The sequence below is a fragment of the Grampus griseus genome (assembly GCF_964374135.1).
Source record: "Grampus griseus genome assembly, chromosome: 2".
Classification (NCBI taxonomy): domain Eukaryota; kingdom Metazoa; phylum Chordata; class Mammalia; order Artiodactyla; family Delphinidae; genus Grampus; species Grampus griseus.
The window spans coordinates 166280824-166306473 of record NC_139018.1 but is presented as its reverse complement, the minus strand read 5'-3'; the positions used below and the strand labels follow the sequence as shown (position 1 = coordinate 166306473).

The 25650-nt window shown below is 35.7% G+C and overlaps 1 protein-coding gene across 1 annotated transcript in view; it reads right to left on the bottom strand.

Moving 5' to 3' along the window:
* The window catches only part of GPR158 (G protein-coupled receptor 158), a gene marked incomplete at both ends in the record, with an annotated part of 321322 nt that overhangs the window by 264770 nt on the left and 30902 nt on the right, over window positions 1-25650 (bottom strand). The window lies entirely within an intron of this gene.

The following is a 25650-nucleotide window of genomic DNA, read 5'->3' as shown; positions in this document are numbered from 1 at the left end:
GTACACAACATTGAAATTGAATGAATGGAGTTACACACATCCATAAGAATGAACATCAAAAACTTTATATGAGGCAAAATAAGTACAAATTGCATTCATAAAGTATTTCAGAAATCAAAACTAAAAATGTTATTGTTTAGAGATACATATGCATACAGTAAAACTATGAAAAGCAGCAAAGAAAGGATATTTAAAAGATTTTTAAAACCGTCTAAAAAAAAGAGTTCTTTCATTGGTAGGCAGTAGCAGGAAGATGCATTTGGGGAGAAACCCACAGAAGGCTTCAAACATTTATTTTAGAAACTGAATGGTATTTACATAAATCTTATCATTATTACTACTATTATTATTAACCCTGTTAATATACATTATATACGTTCATTTGTATGCAAGATATATTTCATAATAAAAAAAAGGAAGAAAGGTAGGAAGGGAGGGAAAGAAGGAAGGAGGCAGTGAGGAAGTCAGCCAGTCTAACAGCCTTGTTTAAAGGCTAAAAGAGGCCTCCGGTTCAATGGATATTGACTATACTGAAGCATTCTTAAGATAGGAAAATTTAGATATAGGACTTATTATACGGCCCATAATGCAACTAAGTTCTATATTAAATATATTTTGAGTGCATAAATAAAGGAATAAAGTGAACGAGTGAACATATGCAAGCACGCTTTATGGAGGGGTGCTCTAGTAACCTGAATGAGCAGTTTCTTACACCTAGTTTAAAAATCTACTTGAAGTCTTTTATCTTAAATGTCTTAGACCTCTCCATCTGGCTCTAGGCACCTGGTAAAATTCTCTGGTAGTTAACAGTATCTCGTAAAAATAGTTTCCAAGAGACTAGATTATTTTTATTTCTTAATAGTATATAACCTTGGAATCAGCTGGTAAAACCACATTTTATTCCTATTTTGTAGAAGAGTCAGAAGGCATATAAGAGAGGAAGGATGAGCAATAGAGGGGAGGATTTTTCATCCTCTTCATTTTCCCTAACTCTCTTGGACAGGAGATGATGCTTGGTTCAAAGACAAGAAACTTGTAAAATAAGGTTAATTGTGTAAGTAGATATACGAAAATGGACCTATGAAACTTCCAAATTTAGCCAAAAATTAAGGGTCATTCAAAAATAACTTGATACAAATTAATGATACAATGTGAATACAAAGTGATTTACATTTAAAAAGCAGAATTAAAAAAATGAGAATACATAAATAGGTGTCAAAAATGTTTTCAAACCTTGAGAAATTATTTTGGATAGATAAAAAAGGGGAAAAAAGACAGCAGATGTAGTTTACTTACTCTGTTGATCAGAAGATAGAGCATAATTATTACCTCCCTTATTTCTAAATAGAAAATCAGCTTTATCTGGGAGCCATATACTACTGTTGGCTCACATGGAACTCAATGTTAACCAAAATCCCCAAGTCTTTTTCACACTTATTAAGAGGTATGCTAAGCCATCTATTCACCAACCTGTACCTGAGACAATGTTTTTTGTTTAGGGAAAACAGCAATGCAGGGCTTTAAATTTATCCCCATCAAAATTTATCTTGCTAATTTCAGCCAACTGTTCTTATTGTTAGAATATTTTTGGATCTCAATTCTGTAACTGTAATACATTTACTAATGCTATTGGCTTTGTTTCATCTACAGATTTGCTGAGCATATCTATGTTTAACTGGGGCATGAAAGAGGACAACCAAGGATGACAATTAAAGCACACTACTTTTAAAGATCAGATTCTTCATGTGGAATGCGTAAGGTACACTGAAGTCCAACAGATTCTTGAATGTCATCTCTAAATAAAAACACATCTTCTTTTTCTAAACATCTTCATAATATTTTTAGCTTATTATAGTAATTAAGAAGGTGTTTAATATTTATTTAGTTGCTAAAAATAGGGTTAAGAAAAAGTACTCATTAATTGTATGGAAAGGGCTACTGGGTAATGAATGCAGACGGAAGACACAAGGCCATTGTAGCTATGGACCCATAAGGTCTTTAGTCACAGCACTCACTGATACACCTACAACTCAGCACACTTTGATCCTGAACCAATGCTGAAAAGAGAAACTCTATCTGAAAAGATATAGCATACGCAGCAGTCAGAGTGCTAAGATGGTCCCCAAGATTCCCACTCCCTTTTGCACACATTCTTTATAATCCCCTGCGCCTTGTGTATGGACAGGTCTGTGAATACATCAGATTTTACTCCTATGATTAAGTTATTTTACGTGACAAAGACATAGGAATTTTGTGGATGCAATTTTGACTGAGTCAAAAGGGAGATTATCCTGGATGGGCCTGACTTTAATCTGGCACGAGTTATCCAAAAGGGACTGAGATTTGAAGTAAAAGAGATTCTCCTGCTGGCTTTGGAGAACTAAGCCTTTATGTTGTGAGAGACCTACTTGGCTAGGACCTGAGACAGCTCCTCTAAGAGCTGAGAGTGATCTCTGGCTGACAGCCAGTGAGAAAACAGGTATTTCAGTCCTACAACCACATGGAAGTAAATTCTGCTAATGACTTGGAAGAAGCTTGGAAGAAGACCCCACACTCCAGATAAGAACACAGTCCTAGCTGACACCTTGAGACCTGGTGAGACCCTGAGGAACCAGGGTCCTAACTGAGCAGAGGACCCAGTTAGGCTATGCCTAGACTTTTAACCTACAGAATCTATGAGATAATAAATTTTTGCTGTTATGGACTATTAACTTTGTGTAACGTGTTATGCAGAAATACAAAATTAATACAGTGCATAGGAAATAAGACAGTCTTTCTGGTCCTGCCATCAAACAAAGTACCTGATGACGACGCACAAAGCTGAACTGAGATATATTGAAAGCTGTAAGGGATCCTGAGAGAAAAACAAAACTATCAATACTAAAATTATCTACTGGAAGCAGTATTGTGTTGGTTTGCTCTCCGTAAAAGAGCTATTTGCAGAGAGAGACAGAGAGAAAGACACAGAGAGAGGGTCAGAGAGAGACTGGAGGAGCAGGGAAGAGAATGAATATGAATAATTTACGTAACTGGAGAGGCTGATGAAAATAGTGTCCACGAAGAGCAGGGAGTCCAACCCATAGAACACTTGATGTCATTATAAAAGCTACAGCAAGAATTTCCAGGAAGTAACAGACTCAGCAGGACTAGACCTAAGACTTTCTATGTTTATTTCAAGGACTGAGTATTAAAGTATTGAGCCTCCGAATCAGCTAACTCTCTTGAAAAAGTAGATTTAGAATTTATCTAGTAGTTGAATATTTTTAAAAGAGGATAAAGTTAATTTGCAAACAGCTTTAGAAATAACCAGTAACCAATAACCAGAAATAATCAAATACGTAACTCCAATATGCTTTCAAATGCATTTTTAGTCTCCAAACAATCACATTCTCAACTTTTCTCTAACAAGAATACCAAGGTATTCTGAAACTGGATCTTTAAAATCTGTTTCCCTTTCCATTACACTTCTTGACCTTCTTTGTTTTCTTGTATATACTGTAACATGATGATATCAATGCAATGAGTATTGTAAGTAGAATTTATTTTTTCACTTCTGAATTATTTATTATTTTATAATTTAGTGAACTCCTGTGAACTTATTCTTTTATGAGCTTTTCAGAACTTTCTGATTCAGTAACTATGCTAAAATATGTAAAGAAAACTTTAACCAGCCATTTTTTAAAATAGGCAAAACAGAATTCTTCAATAACAATACAATCTTAAACTAAAGGTTATGTTCTTGTCATATGATAAGAAGCTTATCTTCAGATCTGCTACATCATACAGTGTTTTTGTAAATCCGTTTTTAGAATTCATACAGGCTCAGATGGTTTTGTAATCAATTTTTCCTGTTTCACCACGAACAAAAGCACTTTTATCAAGGCACTTTTGTGAATGTTTCAACGGAAAAAAGAAATAACCAACACGTACAGGCAGTCTTGGTTTTCTTAAAGAGTATTTTATAAATACTACAAAGAAAGATCCAAAGCCCAAAGTACAGGTGGTAGCATGAACATTTTAAAAACTCTATGTTCCTTAGTCCTTAGCCACAGAAGTTCTTTTTAATGATCCATAAGTGAACAGCACACTATAGTCAAAGCTCTTGAATTCATACATACATTAACCTTCCGTTGGAAAAAGCAAGCTAAATGATAATTAAGTTAGCTTAAGACAACAATTTGGAAATATCAAGAGTAGAACCTTTTTTATGGTTTCTAAAATTGTATCACAGACCTATTGATTTTATGATTACTAAACTTGCAAACAGCAGTGGACAATATTCAGTTCACTGACTTTTTCCCAAGGCAAATTTTATAATTTTCTTCCAAAAGGATAGCTTTTTTTTTCAGATAGTTATCCCATCAACAAATCAGAACCACTTTACACATTTTTAACTGCAGAACATGCCAGAAACTATGAAACCATTACACACACACACACACACACACACACACACACACACACACACACAATGGTTTCATCATGGCTCATACACTTATAGAGCATCATCCATTGGAAAAATTTATCACATCTTATATCTTCTCCACAGTAGGCTTGTGAAAATTAATTTGCTTTCTATAATTATATTCTTCCTGTGTCAAAGAAGATTCTGAGTGACATTATCCATAATTATGAACTTCCTTCCAATCTCCTTAAAGTTGAAGGTAGAATCACAGATTTAGGATTTCCCTTTAAAAAGGTTCCATGACAGGGACTTAGTGAGTACATTTTTTAAACTTATAGGCTTTTTTAAAAAAAGAATCTTGTCACAATCTTGGAGATTGTCAAAGTTGTCACAAACCAAGGTTGAGAATCACAGTCTTACACCCACCCACCCCACACACACATTTGCGTACACAATGGAACTAGAAGTCAGTTTCAGTTGAAGAATGGGTCATATTCCAGAAATAGATCAACAGTTTCTAGGTGACTATTTATAGGTTTTTTTAATCCTTTCTGCCTCTTCTCTGAACACTCTACCTTATGTGCTTAATAAAAAAGTAATCATCAAATCCCATGATCCTATGACTCACTCACAGGATTCACTGACAGGAGCCACGGCCTGAGCTGAGTCCACCCTTGAAGACCTGACCTAGGATGGGCCTCGTCAGCGTGTCCCTGGGACAGGCTGTTTGGCTAACAACTACCCTGATTCCCTCCTTGGGCTCCTCCTTTACTTGTCCTTCAGTTAAACTGGCATTTCTCTTGAATATCATGGTAGACAAAGATGCTTTTAAAGACATTTCTATATTTATATCCACAAGCAATTGCAGAATTAGTAGTTGAAAGATGAAAGACCAGTTTAGGAATAAGAATTCTAAAGCAATGACTGAGATAGGTAATGTCCAAGAAGCCATGAAATATGGAATGTTATTTCAAAGTTCACTGAGAACTAAACTCCATTTTCCTCTCTTGCTGTCTTTCTTGTGAACTGATGATTTTTTGCAGTGGTATGCTTTGACTCTCTTTTCTTTATCATTTGTTTATCTGTTTTAGGCCTTTGCTTTGTGATTACCATGAGGCTTTCATAATACATCTTACAGTCATAACAGTCTGTTTTAAGTTTATAACAAGTTAACTTTAACTGCATAAAAAAAAGTTCTAGACAGTTACCAGATTCCACATTTTCTATTGTTGATGTCCCAATTTACATCATTTTATATTGTATACTGATAAACAAAACAGCTATAATTATTTTTCATGTTTGTCTTCTAACTCATATGCTAGAATTTAATGTGATTTATACATCACCACTGCAATATGAAACTGACTATATATTTACCTTTACTAGCAACTTTTCTACTTTCATATGTTTTCATGTTACTAATGAGTGCCCTTTCCTTTCAGCTTGAAAACTCCCTTTAGCATTTCTTGTAAGGCAGGTCTAGTGGTGATACATTTCCTCAGCTTTTGTTTGTCTGGAAAAATCTTTCTCAATTTCTAAGAGACAACTTTGCTGGGTAAAGTATTTTTGTTTGGCAGGTTCTTTTTTCCTTTGACCATTTTGAAGATATCATCCCACTCTCTCCTGGCCAGCAAGATTTCTGCGGAGAAATCTGCTGAGTCCCCTTTTACATGACGACTCATTTTTCTCTTGCTACTTTCAAAATTCTGTCTTTGATTTTTAAGAGTTTGATTATAACGTGTCTCAGTGAAGATGTCTTTGGGTTGAATCTGTTTGGGCATATTTGAGCTTCATGTCTTTGGATGGCCATATTTCTCCCCAGATTTTGGATGTTTTCAGCCACTATTTCTTCAAATAAGTTTTCTGTCCCTTTTTCTCTCTTCTCCTTCTGGGACTTCCATAATGAGAATGTTGTTTTGCCTTATGGTATCCCATAATTCACAAAGGCTTTCTTCATGCTTTTTCATTCTTATTCCTTTTTCTCCTATGACTGGATATTATCGAGGGGTCTGTCTTCAAGTTCACAGATTCTTTGTTCTGCAATAATTAAGCCTAATGTTGAAGCTCTCTATTGCATTTTTCATTTAATTTGTTGTATTTATCAGCTCTTGAATTTGTTTAGTTCTTTTTTATGATTTCTATCCCTTTGATGAACTTCTCATTTTGTTCATGCATTTTTTTCCTGAGATCATCAAATTGTCTCTCTGTGTTCCCTTGAATCTCACTGAACTTCCTTAAAATAATTATTTTGGATTCCTTTTCAAGTAACTTGTAGATCTCTAGTTCTTTGGGGTTACTTACTGAGAAATGATTGTGTTTCTTTGGTGGTGTCATGTTTTCTTGTTTTTTGTGTTTTGATGGCTTTGCACTGATATGTACACATTTGAGTGGGCAAGTCACCTCTGCCTCAGATGCCTATGAGTGCCATCAAAACTCAGAGGAGAGTATGCATGTGACGCTGGGTATCCTGCATTCCACTGGCTGCAGCTCACCATCAGAGCAGGGAAAAAAGCATTTTGGAACCAGAAATAAAAGTCTTCTTCACACAGTGTCTCTCCAATGCCAACTACTGAAAAGCTTAATACTGTCCCAGATGGCAAAAGGGAAATGCTTACAGGGCTCAGATCCAGTATCACAAAAGCAGGGCAAAAAAGGATGGATTTGGAGTGAGGAAATAAGTTGATAACTGGTACAAGGAATATACAAAACATTTAAATCTCTTGATTTCTACCCCTGACAGAAAAGACTCAACTTGGGGGTTCACCAATTAAAAAACCTAAGTCTCTTTTAGCTTTAGATAAAAGGACCGTGAAAGTCTGAAGAACAGAAGCCCAACTCACTTCATATTTTACTAGTGAAGTGTCACATATCCATTTCTGTTTTTCCAGGCTTAATTTCTAGTCTTATAGACAGCATAACAGGGAAGTCTTAGGAAAATATATATTACCGGGACCAAACTACCCAGATATGATATGATATGATATGATATATGATATATATGAAATGATACATAATATACATTGTAATATTTTTCATTATATTCACAGAATTACTTAGTTACATGTATATATATACACACACATTTAACCTTATTAGTTACTAAAGAAATATAAATTGAAGGAACAATTAAGTACGTATTTTTCACCCATCAAATTGACAAAAAATAACTAATTGACAAAAAATAACTAATTGACAAAAAATAACTCATTGACAAAAAATAATAATAAATAGCATTTAGTACTAGAAAGAGTATGGAAAAGACTGCAGTTCGAAGCTGGTGAAAAGAGGAAATGTAGGTGGTAACTTTTTTCTCCTTTTTAGTCTTCGTATGCTTTTCATGGTTAAAATAAATATTACTTTTATAATTTTGGAAGAACTTTATAAAAATAAAATGTCCAATTATGCAGTCAACAGTGGTAACACCTTATTGATAGACTGATTTTCAAATCACATTTGCTTCTCTAGACACTGACATTGGAGTAATAATACAAAAATAGCTGGAAGAGGAAGACCAATTCAAACATTCTTTTCCAAATTAGAAATAAATTTAAGTGTAACTGACCATAACACGCCCAATATTTAAGACTGTAGAAAGATGTCTTAAATCTTACTGGCGGAAACATTTCAAACAAAGATGTTTTAAAGTTTACTGGCATAAACATTTAAACAAGATTAGCTTTACAATTTATAGCTTCTCTAGAAAAGAAAATATAGCATAATATGTGCCACCCAAACTTGGTGATAACAATACTTCTTGAATCATAACTGGTCAATCTTGAGGTTGGTCACTGATGCTGGTGCTTTCACCCCTATCTCCCACTCAATACCTCCTTGAATTTGATAAAGGAAAAGAAACCCCCCTAGTAGCTCACCTCGTCTTTTCTCTCCCACCTAAAGAAAGCTCAAACCTAGCTCTTTATTAGCAAGAGTTCAAGAAAATTAAAAGGAGTTCATGTCAGAGGCAGGCTTTCCCTTCCAATTTCCCTTCCAGTTTCTTCACTCCATAAATAGTCCACGTCCCCCCTGCACCACTGACTTGCACCTCCGCAACACATAGACAAATGTGCATTCTCAGAGGATAATCTTTCCAGTTATGAATTATAATACGTGACTGACATGTATGCTCAGACCTCATAATATTTTCCTTGAGCTCTTTTGTAGTTGTAAAACTCAAGAAGGATCAAATTTCCTTGATCTTCATGCCCACAACACATGCAAAATATGTGAAGCTAAATGTGTGAAGGAATTCAATGGAATATATTCTAATTGTGGAGTCCTGAACAAGAGACCTAAATGGGATCATATTCTGGAGGTATATTACTAGGCTTAAGGAAGATCTGCTGCTAGATTGGTATTTCGCATGGCATATATGGAACCAAATCATATTTTCTAATACATTCTATTCTTGATTTGGTTTAAGTTGTATGTGCATTTTTAAATGCAGAACTAGATGAATCAGAAAGTAAATTCGAAAATTCTCTGAAACTACTGTGTAAGCTGCAGCTCATAAACCTCTGTGGAGTCATGGAGTCACCTCAAGAAGCTCAAAAAACTCAAGAAACCACAACAAGAAATTCTTCTAGTTTAAACTAAAAACATATCTTGATATTTATATCTTATTTATCAAATGTATATAAGACTACTGTAATGAAATGATTAGTTTATTCTGTTTTATCAACTAACAGATATTAAAAGTATAATCATACTTTAAAAGATAAACACTCACTGCTCTAGGAATGCTCGGGACTCCTAGAACCTTTGCCCAAGTTGCACTATTTCTTAGCCCAACATTTATTGGAAATTAAAACTTCTAGCTTTCATTTTTCTTTCTGGGAATTAATACAGTTTTTTAAAAAAAGGAAAATAAAGAAAAGAATAGGAAAGGAGAGGGCTTCCTTGGTGGCGCAGTGGTTGGGAATCGCCTGCCAATGCAGGGGACACAGGTTCAAGCCCTGGTCTGGGAAGATCCCACAGGCCATGGAGCAACTAAGCCCGTGCGCCACAACTACTGAGCCTGCACTCTAGAGCCCGCGAGCCACAACTACTGAGCCCGCGATCCACAACTACTGAAGCCAGCGCGCCTAGATCCCATACTCTGCAACAAGAGAAGCCACTGAAATGAGAAGCTCGCGCACTGCAACCAAGAGTAGTCCCCGCTCGCCACAACTAGAGAAAGCCTGAGCACAGCAACAAAGACACAATGCAGCCAAACATAAAAATAAATAAAATAAATAAATTTATTTTAAAAAAAAGAATAGGAAAGGAGAAAACGAGGAGAGCAGAGGGCAGGAAAAAGGAAAAAAAACAGAAGAGATGTAAAAATAAGCAAAGACAGGCAAATGAAAAAGACAGAAGAAGGGTGAGGGAGATAGGAAGGGAAGGCTAAAAATTGACAAATTTCCAATTATACATTTATACATACTGAAAAACTTCCTATCAAGAAAAATCTAATTTTTAATTTGGTAGTTTGATTGTGGAGGAGAATTTATATGGATTTAGCTGAATAGTATTTGTAAAGCTCTCTATTTTTATGTCAAAAAGAGAGATGCAGTTTTTAAAAGCATCATGTGTTCATTCATTCTTTCAAATCTAGATAAGTGACAAAAATACTTGGCAATGGTGAACTGAGAATAATCACTAGTCAATCTGTAGAGCCACCTACTCTGAATTCTTTACACCCTTTTTACAAAATGCATCTATCACAAATGAAAAACAATAGAAACTAAAGCACATAACTAAGTCATTGTGGCATTTACAGAGTTTTTATTTGATTCTAAAAATAATAGTAGTTGATTACAGTATTTGTGATAATAGAAGTTTCCTAATAAGAAAACCATAATTTTAATTGAACCCTTATTCATTTTTAATACAACTGCTTGCAATAAGTAAATGAAATAAATGAAGTAAAATATAAAACAAACTAAAGTGAGACCTACAATCTAAGTATCCAAGAAGGTTTTCAGATAATAGGAAGAGTATTATGAGTAACCAGGCTATGCCTAGAATCTTCCATTCCTAAAGGAAGATGGACTACCTGGCAAGCTATGGCAGAATTAATCTAATTAATCTAAATTTTTCTTATGGATGTGATACAGTGATGAAAACAGTCACCATAAGAGATACTGTATAACACAAATATGATATTGTACATGAAATTAAACTACAAGAGCAGCCATACCAATAAGATGTATGAGTAGGCCACAGCCCTTGCCTCAAGGTACTCTTGCATCAGCAACTGATCAGTCCAAAGTCTTAACTAAGATGTAACCTATATTAATTTTTTTAAGTAGCTGAGCCTCAGTTCCCTCATCTGTAAAATTGGAATAATAATAGGTATTTTCTAGGACTATTTTTTTTTTTTGCAGTATGCGGGCCTCTCACTGTTGTGGCCTCTCCCGTTGCGGAGCACAGGCTCTGGACGCGCAGGCTCAGTGGCCATGGCTCACGGGTCCAGCCACTCCACAGCATGTGGGATCTCCCCAGACCAGGGCACGAACCTGTGTCCCCTGCATCGGCAGGCGGACTCTCAACCACTGCGCCACCAGGGAAGCTCTCTAGGACTACTCTGAGGATTAAATTCAATATATACATACACACACACAGACAAACATATACACATATATATATGTATACACACAGATATATATGACACAATAATAGGGCAGGCATCTGATGAAAGTAGCTATTGTAATTAAGAGTAATCAAATCATTTTAATACAGCATTATAGGTATTAAAATTAAAATATGAACAATGTACTAGAGCGGCACATAAGGGAGAACTTGCTCTGCTTGAATTGGGGAAAAGGCTGCCAAGGGGTCACAGAAGATCAAAACCTAGGACTCCAAGAATATGCAGGAACTTTGAGGTGGCCAAAGTGAGAAACAGTATGTTATTCCAAAGGAAGAGCATGTGCAAATATATGCGTGGAGACGTGAAACACCGCAGTAGAATCATGGAAGGCAAGTAACCAGGTATTGTAGAATGAGAAGAAATTTAGATTTAGAAAGCCATGTATATAAGGTGGCTTTTATCACAGAGATTAAGGAGAGTCACTGAAGAATATTAGGCAGTCAACTGCAAATACTTGTTGAGCGCCTTTATTACAGACATTATTATGGCACTTGAGATACAAAGATGAACATAACTGATGTGGTTTCCGCCCTTCTGGAGCTTACAGTCTAGCACAGAAGACAGACATAAATAATTATAAGTAATTTCAAGCATATAAAGTGCTATGGAAAACAGCTAATATTTATAGAGAATGTACATGCAAAGCATTCTGCATACATCAGAGAATAATTCCCAGTTAAAGAAGCTGGAGGCATAGAAAGGTTAACAAACTCAGGCAATCTGAATCCAAAGTCAGCACTTTTAACTGCTATGTGACACAATATCAAAAAAAGAAAAAATACAGGACAACATAATCACATCAATTTTTTTAAAAATCACATTGGCAGCAGCACAGACAATGAATTGAAGAATAAGACTGAAGACAGGAGTAGAGTACTACGAAAGTCCAAGCAAGAAACAACTAAGACTAGAACTAAGTCAGTTGTAGTAACAATGAGAGAAGAGGAAGACCTTCAAGAGTAAGACATGGAAATCACCTTCCTCCCCACAAATATATCAAAAATACATCTACATGTGGAACACCTCCTACAGAACACCTACTGAACGCTGGCAGAAGACCTCAGACTTCCCAAAGCCGTGTGGCTGACAGGATCTTGGTGCTCCAGCTGGGTGTCAGGTCTGAGCCTCTGAGGTGGGAGAGCCGAGTTCAGGACACTGGTCCACCACAGACCTCCTGGTCCCACGTAATATCAATCAGCGAGAGCTCTCCCAGAGACCTCCATCTCAACACTAAGACCCAGTTCCACTCAACGACCAGCAAGCTCCAGTGCTGAAAACCCATGCCAAACAACTAACTAGCAAGACAGGAACACAACCCCACCCATTAGCTGAGAGGCTGCCTAAAATCATAATGAGGCCACAGACACCACAAAACACACCACCGGACACAGTCCTGCCCACCAGAAAGACAAGATACAGCCTCATTCACCAGAACACAGGCACCAGTCCCCTCCACCAGGAAGTCTACACAACCCACTGAACCAACCTTACCCACTGGAGGCAGACACCAAAAACAACAGGAACTACGAACCTGCAGCCTGTGAAAAGGAGACCCCAAACACAGTAAGTTAAGCAAAATGAGAAGACAGAGAAATACACAGCAGATGAAGAAGCAAAGTAAAAACCACCAGACCAAACTAAAGAGGAAATAGGCAGTCTACCTAAAAAAGAATTCAGAGTAATGATAGTAAAGATGATCCAAAATCTTGGAAACAGAATGGAGAAAATACAAGAAACGTTTAACAAGGACCTAAAAGAACTAAAATGCAAACAAACAATGATGAACAGCACAATAAATGAAATGAAAAATTCTCTAGAAGGAATCAATAGCAGAATAACTGAGACAGAAGAATGGATAGGTGACCTGGAACATAAAATAGTGGAAATAACTACCACAGAGCAGAATAAAGAAAAAAGAATGAAAACAATTGAGGACAGTCTCAGAGATCTCTGGGACAACATTAAATGCACCAACATTCGAATTGTAGGGGTTCCAGAAGAAGAAGAGAAAAAGAAAGGGACTGAGAAAATATTTGCAGAGATTATAGTTGAAAACTTCCCTAACATGGGAAAAGAAATAGTCAATCAAGTCCAGGAAGCACAGAGAGTCCCATACAGGATAAATCTAAGAAGAAACATGCCAAGACACATATTAATCAAACTATCAAAAATTAAATACAAAGTAAAAATATTAAAAGCAGCAAGGGAAAAACAACAAATAACATACGAGGGAATCCCCATAACGTTAAGAACTGATCTTTCAGCAGAAACTCTGCAAGCCAGAAGGGAGTGGCAGGACATATATAAAGTGATAAAAGGGAAAAACCTACAACCAAGATTACTCTACCCAGCAAGGATCTCATTCAGATTTGACAGAGAAATTAAAACCTTTGTTGCAGTGGTAAATGGGAGTGTTTCCTTAACTTCTCTTTCAGATTTTTCATCGTTAGTGTTAAAGTAAATAAATAAATGAAAACAATTTGAAATTTAGCAATATCACATGAATATCAGAAAATTAATAAATAAAGAATAAGGACTTTGTAGAAAAAAAGAAGAATGAGGAAGAAAACAAATTGATGAGATACTGAGGTAGAACTGACAAGAACTCACAAGTGACTGGTTGTGGGAGTGAGGAAAAGGGAAAAAGCTCAACACATTGCCACCAGAGAGACCTGGCTATCAAGCTTTTTTTATTTTTTTTAATTTTTATTGGAGTATAGTTGATTTACAGTCTTGTGTTAGTTTCAGGTGTACAGGAAAGTGAATCAGTTATACATATACATACATCCACTTTTTTTTTTTTTTTTTAAGATTCTTTTCCCATATAGGCCATTACAGAGTATTGAGTAGAGCTCCCCAAGCACTTTTGTAATTCAAAATCTAATCAATCCTGACAGAGGAAAAAAGGTGCAGAATTTCATTTCCAGTCACCCTCATTCAACAACATATGTATCACTGTTGCAGGGGTAACAAAACATTGTATAGCTGTCAACCAAATATTTAACCTGTTTAAAGAAAGCTTTGTGAAGTCTTTCACATTAAAAAAAAAAACAGATTCTGGAATCTCTATTTCAACAAAGGAATAAAATACTAAATTGACTTTTAATTTTACACATGCATGGTATTCATTTAGTCCAATTTAGTCCAAAGACGATCTTGACTGAACAGAAAAAAAAAAAAAAGATGTTTACTGAATTTGCAATTCATTAATTAAAAACAAAAATTAAATTGTTGTCGACCAGCTTACCACATAATAGGATTAAATTTCAGACCAATCGTAAGAAGAAAATTTTCAGGCGTAACTTCAATATGCCATTTATTAATAAACGGCACTAACTAAACAGACACACTGGCCTTTATACATACTTAAGGCTGCAGAATCCTATACAGTTCTATGTGCTTTAGTGTATAAATGACTTCTAATTTACATTTGAAATTTCAACACGAAATTCAGAGGATAAAATACAGTATATTCCATTATTTGACATTTTGGTCAAATTTGTTAAAAAATGAAATCAAAATCAAAATCCTAAAAGTGTCTTTTCTATTCAAACTAATAAGTGAAATAATACATGAAAATTTTTACCTGTAATGCAGTCACTATAGTTAGAAATACATATCAAACTTAATATGTGAAATTTTATTTTAAACAGATTGCCATTTAAACTAATGGGATCACGGCCCTTCTGTCATCCACCAATTCTAATGACACTAGGCTAAAGGTTCAGTGGAGTCTGAGGCTGAAATTATCAGGAGAGAAGATGGAAAGGAGAAGTGGGATACAGAAATCTGTCAGCAGAATCATCAAAGTAAGGGAGAGAAAGCATAGAAACCAGGAAGTGGAGTGAAGGTCAGAATCATGCAGGAGCTGAGGAACACACCAGATTGGACCTCTCAAATTTTTGATCTTGGAACCCCTTTACACTCTTGAAAATTATTGAGAATATCAAAGAGCTTTTATTTATGTTGGTTATATCCATTGATATTTACCATCTTAAATATTAAATGGAGAAACTTCCAAAATATTTATTAATTCATTTAAAAATAGCGATAAGCTCATTACATGTTAACATAGTGTATTTATGAAAAATAACAATATTTCCCAAAAATAAAAAACTTAGCGAGAAGAGTATCATTGTTTTACATTTCTGCAAATCTCCTTAAAGTCTGGCTTATTAGAAGACAACTAGATTCTCATATTCCTTTCTGCGTTCAACCTGTTTCTATATCAAATTTTATGAAGCCTCTGTACACCCATGAGAATAGAGAGTTCAAAAGGCAAATAGTCTCTGAATTATTATGAAAATTATTATGAAAAGGTTTAACTTCACAGACTTCCTTAATAGGGTCTTGAGGACCCCCAGGGGTCCTCACTTGAAGGGTTCCAGGACCACACTTTGAAAATGATGATATTACACAAACATACTTTAAAAGGTGGCAAATGAAGGTGATCTGCAGACCAGCATAAAAACAAAACCCATAAACGAAGTGGTTTAGCTTCTAAGTCTATGAAATCTGGGCTTCAACAGAATTAGAATCATGATGGAGCCAAGCCTGTAGCGACAATTAATCATTATCCTATTTCTGAATGTAAATATAGAATCAACTCTATAGGCTTTCCTGCAGGTAATCAGGGAACTGTAAAGCAGGAAAAATTGCTTTTGCATGTATAAAACAGATTGTATTGACAAGTCAATAGTAAAATCTACTGAATAATTACATAATCGAGATTAGGTCATGGCTCTACTTCATTCCAATAATTATGGTAAGATGTTAGAAAGCATTGCTTAGGGACAGCTCTCTTTCCTGAAGAGCTGTAAAAATAAGTAGATATCTACATATTTAGAACAGTATAAAAAATATTCCTTCTGGAGACAGCATGAACCAAAAGCCTTTTAGAATCTCCTCCAGACTTAACAGTCCTTGAGTATTTTTACCCCACTGAAATGGTCTCTGACACATCTGACATTTCCCCCTTTACACACTTTTCTACTTCACGTACAATAATTGCTGTAAACCTCTCCATTTACAGTTCTTCTTTGTTTTTCCCCTTAATCCTTCTGTTTTCAGTGTTTTGGTTCCAATTCCAGCCCACACACTTACTCGTGTTTCATTCACTGTTCCCTATACTTCTCCATACACCTATGTCAGTTTACATTTTGAAATACAAAAATATAATTAAATGTTATACATTCTTGTGCATTATAAAGACAATAGCAACTCAAACTATGAATAAGCAGAAAGAGGGGAAAAATACAATGACTTCAAGTGAAAAAGAAAAATTTAAATAGACACTTGCACATTATTTTGCCGGCAAAAGCATTTATTTCAATACTTTATGTTCTCCTTGTATCACCAACCACCCACTTGTTCTCTCTCAATCTATAAACCCTGGGGAGAGAAAAACAACGATAACTCGAAATGTGTCCTGGGTGAATAGACATAAATGACTTGGTAAAGATACCCCAAAAATAAGAAGGTGGTAAATAAGGCTTTTTCTCTTAAGGAAAAAAAAAAAATCAAGGAATAGAGTTTAACTCTTGTATAATACAGTCAGTTAAAGCTTTCTAAATCAGCCAAGGGCTGTAGCTAAGCAACATGATTCTTCACTGTGCTCAAAAGGGGGCTGCCAAGCATCAGTAGCCTCATTTCTCACTGAAAGCTTTGACAAGCTTCCACCATATTTTATATAATTGTAGCAGAGGGAGTGCCAGATTAGATCTGATTTGCTGTCATAATGGGATTTTTTTCCCACATAAGCTAATGATGCAAAGCTATATTTAACCCCTAAAAAAGTCACCCTCAGGCACTCACTGTATATTCTGATTGCCTCTCATATCTAGAATTGGACAAGTAGCAATTTTTCTTCTACTGAAAATGACAAAAGCAATGGTTTAATAGGTAGAGTTTATTTTTCCCTGATTGCCTCCATTACAAATTTAGCTACATACTCCAAATCTGTTCACTAACTTCATATTTCATCAGATGTTCTCTCACCACATTGAAAAGATCAAGAAATCTAGTACTTTGAGTTCATATCCATTGTTGTATGTAAGTCAAACTCCTTGCCCCAGCCTACCCCAGCCTAGCTGCATATGCTGCATATGCCCACCTTTAAGCTCAGCCCCATTCTAACCCCTGATCATAGAGAAGTTCGGGAGTATTTTAGGTGTTTATCTTCAGCAATAGTTAGAGTTTAAAATGTATTTATATATTATCATAAACACAGCAGATTCCCTTGGCATCCCTGTACCCAGTGAGTTGCAATCCTCCATATTCACCTTAGTTTTATTCCTACATTCTGATTTGTATTCTAACTCCCTGCAAGGAATAGGTCCCTTTCCTTAACACCTGCCCCTTAACTGATGCCCAGACAATGTGTACAGCCCTCAACAACTTCTATCTAAGGAGATGGATCTTATCCCTTGGGTTCAGTTTCAAACTGGACATTTCTACCATCCCAAATCACTGCCATACATTGAAACAAGAGTACCACCACTGGCAAGAAACTTCTGCTGCTGCCGCTCACACACCTGTAAGATGGAAGCCCTTGTATATTGATCCTAATCCAAATTTCTATGTGAACTTGCCGTACCCTCTTGGAAATTTGTTTCGGCCACCTGAGAGCTAGATCAGTTCTTCCTGACTGGTATACGCCTAACCAATTAGTTAAGTAAGATTCCAGCATGCCTCTTGGCTGAACTCACAAGACTAACGGTATCAGCCCATGGGCCATTACCAGTCAGTGATTCTCTCTCCAAACAACCGTACGTCACCCATAGTACCTTCCTATAGTTTAAATTCCTGAAATACCATTTACTAGATTTATGACCTCAGTCAAGTTACTTAAACCACTCTAAGTCTTAATTTTCTCATCTAAATAATGGGAATAACAATAATATGTAACTCACACTATAAGTACGAAATGGACACGTCTTGTTTTTTATTATGAAATAGTTGTTTTCTTAGAGATTGGAAAACAAACTTGTATCAAAGGGATACTTCACTTTTGGCGTCTTATAGACTTTTCAGGCTTGGGCTAAAGAAAACTTAATTACTAGCAAATATTATCAAAAGTGCCTTTACCTACACTACTGGTAAGAGATCTTATGAATAAGATCTTGTAAGGGTTTTTTTAAAAAAACATTTTATATAGTCGATAAAGTTGATAAAGTAGAAAGCTATAAATCAAGATTTAATAGATTTTTGTCTCAAATAGACAGATAAATAGAGATATAGACATGAGATAGACAGACAGATCTAGAGAAAGAGTCTATTTACCTTGAATAGACAGGATGTGCTCCCCCTTTGTACATTCTAATGCAAATACTTCAAAGGTCCCAACATTAGATCAACAAGTTCAAGAAGGTTGGTGATACAATCCAGTGACATGGAATGTATACAAAGGAGTGTTATTCAGAAGCAGATACCAAATATCATGACTTTGTCATAGTGGAAAAAATGGATTTATCTTCTACTCTAAGGTATCTGATTCCTTCATAAGCAAAAGAAGCAAATTAGAGAAAAAAATAATAATACTCCCCTATATTGCCTCCTTTCTGGCTCACATCATCCCAGATTCGCAACCTAAAGTCAACTAAACATGTTTTGGCTTTTCCTTCTCACTTCCTCAGAATGTGTTAGTCGTCCATAACCATCACCAAAGTGCTTAATGAGTAAGTGGAAATCAAATCCTATAAGCTAGCTTGAATGAAGGCGCCAATGATGAATAGCAGTTTGCTTTATCATTACCATAGAGCAAAATAAGAAAATCTCAAGTTTTGCAGGCACAATCACATGCAATGTGAGAATTCAAGGTATTGCCAATGCAAGGATAGTCAGAGCATTGCCTTTGGATGGAAACACCTTTCAGTTTTTCCCTTTACAGTTCGCTAGAAGTATAAAATCTTAGGGTTGCAAAGATACTTAAGAGGCACCTACTCCAACCATATAGCCAATGTTGCATGAAGTTTTTATAAGCCTTGCAAAATGCCCTCTCTTTCTCCCTTTCCCCCAACCACAAGATGGCAATAGCCACTGGTGAACCCTTGCTCTGTTCCTGGAAACATCTTTCTCTGAACAAGAGAGCCAGCTCTGAACAAGAATTTGAAAAAGGACAGATACATGTATATGTATAACTGAATCACTTTGCTGTACACCTGAAACTAACACAACACTGTTTATCAACTATACTCCAATATAAAATTAAAAGTTTAAAAAAATTAAATTAAAAAAAGAGAGAGTCAGCTTTCCCTTAACTGACTTATTAGGCACCCCAGTACAGTTATTTTGGAATACTATTTCCTAACTCTAGTTTTGGAGCAAGTCCAGAATATTTAGTCCAAATAACTTTCAGGAGCACAATGAAAACTCTGAAAATATCATCAGTTTCCCATTAATTTTAGAAAGGACTATGTAACAAAATCAAACAAGTTAGGTCTTGACAAGTTCAAAAACAAATGGGGAGTCATACAGTAGTGGTATGGCCTCTTTTGGTTAAACCTAGTAAAACGATACTTGACTGAAACAGAAGATATTTAGCCTAAAAGAAAGACTTAGAAGCAGGCTGACAGCAGTCTTCAAATATCTGAGTGGCTGCTGTGAAGGAAAAAAAAAAAAAAAAAAAAGTTTAACTTTATTTTGAGCAATTCCAGTGGGAGAAATCAAAAGCAGTAACTCTATATTATTATAAGAAGGCCATCTACCCAAAGAGCAGGTTGCCTCCATTAATTCAATATATGTACCAGGCACTGTGCTAGGCACCAATGAACACCTGATCACTGCCCTACATCTTAGCAGAAGAGTGCGATTTCACATGAATCACATTTTGTATTGATAATGAGAGAAAACAGAAGTTTTACTACAAACACAGTGGAAATTTAAATGTCTAGAAGATTACTAGTATTTACTTTTCCCCGTTTACTGGAAGATTTTTTCAGTTTTCAGTGTAAAATAATGGCATTAAAAATAGCTTGCAGGTTTACCATTACTTATTTTCAACTGAGTTAACACTGTAGATCATAAGAATGATTACATAAGCCAAAATTCATTTCAAGTTTGTCCTTAAATGTCCCTTAGTGAATTTAAAGGCAATGTTACTGATTCATCCATATAAGGAAATTCAGGCATTTCAAAGGTTTCAATAATTTGTGTGGTTTGACTACACTATAAGCTAGGCCATATTCAAGAGCCCAGTTTGTCCACTAATTGTCCAGGGTCCAATGGTTCCATGTGGTTACTATATATTTCAAATCAGGTTAATGGGGCTAAGGACCTGAATTCTTAATTTTGTTTAATTTTAATTGATTTTCATTTCAGTAGCCATATGTAGCTTGTGGTTCTCATACTGAACAGCACAGTTCTGGAGATAGGTGAACGATAACATATGTAATGCAGAACCTTTCTAGAGAAAAGAAGAGCAATGTTGACATTTCAGCCACAAGATGAAAACGAATATATAACGGTTTCTAAACAATTTCACTCAAGCAGAAATTGAATTAAATAAAAGAGCTCTAGGAAGGTACTCTAAATCCTGCCACAGCCAAACGATTAAGCTATGTTCTGTATATAAGAGGGCTTTCAAAAGAGAATGATTAATTCCCTCTGCTTTCTTTAGATTTTTGCATTAAATTTCTTTTCTTGTGTACTAAATTATACCCTTTCCTATATTTTAACTTTTTAAAAAGATTTCTTTAGAGATTCACTGAGTTACATCTAACGAAGTAGTAAGGAGCTACACATCGACTCTCATTCAGTGCATTCAATAGAAAAGAAGAGATATCCAAAAATTGTCTTATCGCTATATAAAACCACTGGCTGAGCTGACAACAAAACCATTCCTGTGATTCTGGATAGAACAGTGAATCTGATAACCTCAAGAAGTGGTCTCCAAAGCAGAGGACACATGTGGGGGAAAAAATACTAAAAGTTCTATTTATATTTAACTTTTTTAATAAAAAAATAAGAAATAAATTTAGCTTTAGTAATATTTAAGGCTTGGATTGACATTAATGCCTTCACTCAATCCACATTTCATATGACCATAATACTGATAAGGCACCAGAGGTAAAACTGGGAGTTTTAAGACAGAAATATTGACAGTGGTTACTTGGTTCCTATATTTGCTTTCACATTTCAATGTATTACCTTTTATATACGACCATCTACATGGATTTACAGAGTATATTATTTTAAATTGTAAAATATTTCCAACTCTTCATAATAAGATGGTGTGTGACCTGGAGAACCTTTTCCCACACAAAGATTTTCTGATTATCAGAGTGAACTACTTGCTTCTAAACGCGAAGATTAGTTATGCATTGCTGTTTACAAAAAAGGCAAATGTTCTAAACTTGCTGACCTGCTCTATGACAACTGGATGTCAGTAGTGTCTACGTAGCAGGTTTTGTTTTTTTTTTTTAATATATAAGCTCTTCCTTCAAAGTAACTGTGACACTTCGATAATCCATGTGAAAGCCTTCTGAAGTGAGCATTTTGAAAATGGATATTTGGAAATATTTTCAGTGTTCTGTGGGTTTTGTTGCCAAAAACTATAAATACTCACATAGCCATACAGTTTAAACTTGGAAATAAAATTTCCTCATCTGTTTGAAAATATTCCCCATGAAAGTCTGAGTGGATTTTTAACCTATTCTTTTAAAATATTAAGATGCCCAGCTTTCCAATTAGTAGGGACCAGCTGACTTCAGGTAAGATGAAAAACTGCCAGCTGTATTTCTGAAAATAACCTTGGCAAAATTGGTAGATGGAACTGAGAAATGAACACTGTTATTTAGAAAATATAGTCAACAATTAATTTCTTCAGTTGGGATTGACATATCCTTGTGAGGCATATTTTCAACTATGACAGACACTAAAACTAAATATGAAAATAAACTGAACTTAGAGACTTCTGAATCATTGCATTACTAAGTATTAAACTAAGATTTTGTTTGTTTGTTTTTAATTTTTATTGCAGTATAGTTGCTTTACAATGTTGTGTTAGTTTCTGCTGTACAGCAAAGTGAATCAGCTATACATATACATATATCCCCTCTTTTTTTGGATTTCCTTCCCATTTAGGTCACCACAGAGCACTGAGTAGAGTTCCCTGTGCTATACAGTAGGTTCTCATTAGTTATCTATTTTATACATAGTATCAACAGTGTATATATGTCAATTCCAATCTCCCAATTCATCCCACCCCCGGCCTTTCCCCCTTGGTATCCATACATTTGTTCTCTACGTCTGTGTCTCTATTTCTGCTTTGTAAATCGTCTATTTACAAAGATCGTCTATACCAATTATTTCAGATTCCACATATATGCGTTAATATACGATATTTGTTTTTCTCTTTCTGACTTACTTCACTCTGTATGACAGTCTCTAGATCCATCCACGTCTCTGCAAATGACTAAACTAAGTTTTTTTTAAATGATGAAGCATAATCAATCATAACACTGTCACTGAAAATTTTTCAAAAACTGTAAATCAGTCAATTACATTGCTCTCATTAAAGATACATTTATTTTCATAAAATATAATCTACATTAAAACCGTATTTCATATTTATCTCAACCCAATTAAGTTTTCTGATTTATAATATACAGAATATATAACAAAAGATGCATATACTTTATAGCATAAAAAATATACAAGTACCATTGGTGGATGCTTAAAGCATTTTTACTAATAGAATATAATCAAAAAGTTTCAAGACCACTGTCCTAATGTTTCCTACTTTAAATAGTGATTTTAAAAATTCTTCTAATGGAAACAAAGCAAAAGAAAACCTTTAAAACAGCAATATCAATTTATTTGAATGTTTTTCATAAACTATTCTGTAGGAGAAGATTTTGTGTACTCAAAGCAAACAATGATATGACATAGGTCAAGAATTATTTAAATGGATACTGAAAACATGATCAAGTCCAGGTAGCAGTGATCTGAATCAGTCATAAGAATAGCCAGAATAATCCTGCAATCCAGTTCAGGGTGTCGACTCAGATCTCAATTTACTATGCCCTTCAAAAAATACTTATTGGCCTCCTAGACTCGATAACAACCCAAACTTGTTGAGAATTTATTCTCCTCACAAACTATCCCATGCCTTTCTAAAATGCTCCTGAGGCTTCTCTCATTGGTTACATACCACTTATCTGTTTCCAACGTCAGACTCGCTATACTAGTTTAAGATACCTTGGAGGCTGAAAAGCCAACACACTGGAAAAAAAATTTTTAAGTGAAAAGTTTGCCTCAATTATAACTTTGAAATTTGTAACTCCCTGTGGTATTTACAAGAGAAGAATGTTAAATAGTGGCAAAATAAAACCCAGTAAACACGAAGAGTGTCTCTGTTTCTAGTGATGCGGATTTTCATAGACAGGCCCCTACACCCTACAAATACGAATCGTGGTAGATACGTCCCAAAACAAGCTGGTTTACACAATGATCCTTGGGGTCTGTGACAGAAAATCTGTGACAAGGAACAAAGGCGAGCCAGTGCAGATGAAAAACACCCTGAACAAGAGCTTTTCTTTCTGTTTCCCAAGCAATAAAAACATCAGTAGAAGCCAGTTCCTAGTCTCCAATTCACCTCACTACAGGGAAGGACTGAAAGACCACTGCTGGTCCCAAGTCTGAGGATGTGGTATGGACCGGCGGCAGGTACCTAGAGTGACCAACACCAACTCCAGAACCTTAGAGAAGTTCCAGGCCAGCCCTGTGTCAATCAGACTACCCACCAAGGGCCTCAGGGGCCCAGCCTAGGACACCAAGATCTCGACTCCCAACCCTAGGACCTGGGCAAGTAAAGGGGTCGAGGGATCCAGAGTTTTCAAAACATGCATTTTGTAGATTCAGTGTTTGTTGATGTTATTTTTTGATCATTGAACCTCTTTGTACAACATTTTCAAATGAGATTCATTGAACTGTTGGTTGTCTTACAGGGTATGTTTTTCTGGTTTTTTCCTATAGGAATTGAATAAATGCAATGCTCCCATATATAAAGCCAAAAGTTACACATTCACCCTGATCTTTCTTTACCAGAATAGAGGATAATATTTTATCTTGAAATAACTTAGCTTTATTTGAAAGCTTTAAAAAGACACAACTCTCAGAAAATTGATAATCCTGATGCAATGAAAATAAATCAATCTTCCAAAAGGCCACCCAATAAGACCATCTAGTCAAATACATAGATGTGCTATATGGAAGAAAAACAACAAGATAATTAGAGGCAAGCAGCAACTGTAACAGACTGATAAAAAAATATCTCCTTGTTTCTAGACAGACTGTTTATTGAACCACCCAGGAGCACCACTGAAACAAGGCTATACAGAAATGAGCACATACAGATCAATATCCACAATATGACACCCATGCAGGAAAAATTCCACTCTGGCTAAAAGACAAAGCTTTGGAGCTATACGCCATTGGCATGGAGATAATAATCAGGCTAAAGATATTTACCAAATCAGTAACTGAAATTCATATCTTTAGAAACGCCAGAACCATCCAAAGGGAAGTGGGAACTCAGAAAAGTTCAAAACCATAAGAACAAACAGTGAAGGGAGATGAAAAGAGGATCTTGACCTCTGTGACTTGACAAGATAGAAGCACTTCATTGACATAATTGGGTCCCAAATTGGGGGCAGGGAGTGAAGGAAGTGAGGGCTGTGCAGAGGGTTGGCTACGTGGAGGTGTATGGAGATGTGGGAGTGGGGACGTGTTGGGTACTGAGGAAGAGGGGGTCATGGAAACATGGTGGGGATGTGCGATGGGCTTAGAGGGATGTGGGGGATTTGGATTTGGGGGGTTTCATCGGGGGTGGGAGGATTGAGGGATATTGTGGTGGGAAGTATGGAGGGCAGGTGGAGGTGTGCGTGGAATGTAGGGGGATGTGGGGAACTGTGGAAGATTACTTGGGTAGTGGTGGGCTGCGGGAGTATTTGGCAAAAATTCAAACTGAACATGTAGATTACTACATTTATATGAATATTCCCTATTTTAAATAAATCAAGCTGACTTTCCTCATAAATTCATGGAAAGTTGAGATAGCCCAAGTACTTAAGGTCAGGAGCTTTATTGTACATTTGTTTCAGAGCATTTGGGGACCTCAGAGATAAGATTACTGAAAATGAAATGAGGATGTCATCACATGTCATCTCTGAAACTACAGAAGACAAGTGACACTAACTTGAAAAGATACACGCAGCCCAATGCTCATAGCAGCATTATTTACAATTGCCAAAATATGGAAGCAACCTAAGTGTCCATCAACAGATGAATGAATAAAGAAGTATTACACAATGTAATACTACACAGCCATAAAGAGAATGAAATGTTGCCATTTGCAGCAACATGTTTGAACCTGGAGGGCATTATGCTAAATGTAATAAGTCAGGCAGGGAAAGACAAATACTGTGTGATATCACTTACATATGAAATCTAAAAAATACAACAAACTAGTGAATATAATAAAAAAGAAGCAGACTCACAGATACAGAGAAGAAACTAGTGGTTACCAGTGGGGAGAGGGAATGGGGAATATATATATAATATAATATAATATATATATATAATATAATATAGGGGTAGAGGGGAAAATAGGGTT